Source organism: Cervus canadensis, chromosome 7 (genome assembly GCF_019320065.1).
Source record: "Cervus canadensis isolate Bull #8, Minnesota chromosome 7, ASM1932006v1, whole genome shotgun sequence".
NCBI classification, from domain to species: Eukaryota; Metazoa; Chordata; class Mammalia; order Artiodactyla; family Cervidae; genus Cervus; species Cervus canadensis.
Window position 1 is genome coordinate 91,416,407 of NC_057392.1, and position 910 is coordinate 91,417,316.

Sequence of the window (910 nt, forward strand, 5' to 3'; positions counted from 1 at the left end):
TTTGCTGCATCTCTATCATCTGACACTGTTCTGCACATATAATCTTGTTTAACCCACACATTTATCTTTGTGGGAAATGTACCATTTTTTAATTCCCATCTCACAGATTAGGAAGTTGAGACTTAAGAAAGTTGTCGAGCAGTGTTCTGAGGCTACTAGTAGAAACAGTGGCAATGAGGTCAGGCAACCCTTGAATTCTTTTGTTTCGTTTTGTTTGGCTGCACCATGCAGCTTGTGAAATCTTAGTTCCTCAACCAGGGATTGAACCCAAGCCCTTGGCAGAGTCCTAACAATTGGACCACTGGGGAATTCCAAACCTTGAATTCTTTAAACCACTGTCTACATTATATTTAACATATTAGTGCCAAGGTTCCTTCCCATAACCTTCTCCTTATGTCCTCAGAGTTAGAGAGGTCTGTGGTTCTTTAAATTTAGGGCAATAATTTGGAAGGGAGCATTCCTCAATTCACTTCAGACTTATTACTCATAAAATGATAATCAAATCACCCAACTTTTTTTAACCTCCTTTTCCTAGACAGTAAGAGATATGAATTTATTCCTGTTATTATTTCTCAGAGAAGTAGAGATAAAGATGTGAACTCTTAAGAGGAAAGCTGTTTCAGTCTTCCACCAATAAACTCATCAACTGCGATATCTTGTTTCTTCAGCCACCAATTTGCCCCTTTCTTTGTCCTTTTTGTGTCCCCTGTAGTTTAAACAGTGCTTGGTGAATAGTGAGCAAAGAGAAACAAAAAGAATACTAAATAAAAGACAGATACATAGAGTCAGAATACTTGAGCAAATTGCACATCCCATGCCGGTATAAGATCCTTGGTCGTTTCCTCCTTAAGCCCTGTCCTTTGCTTGGAATGAAACCTGCGAGACTCAGTTCCAACCCCCACCCCAGCTT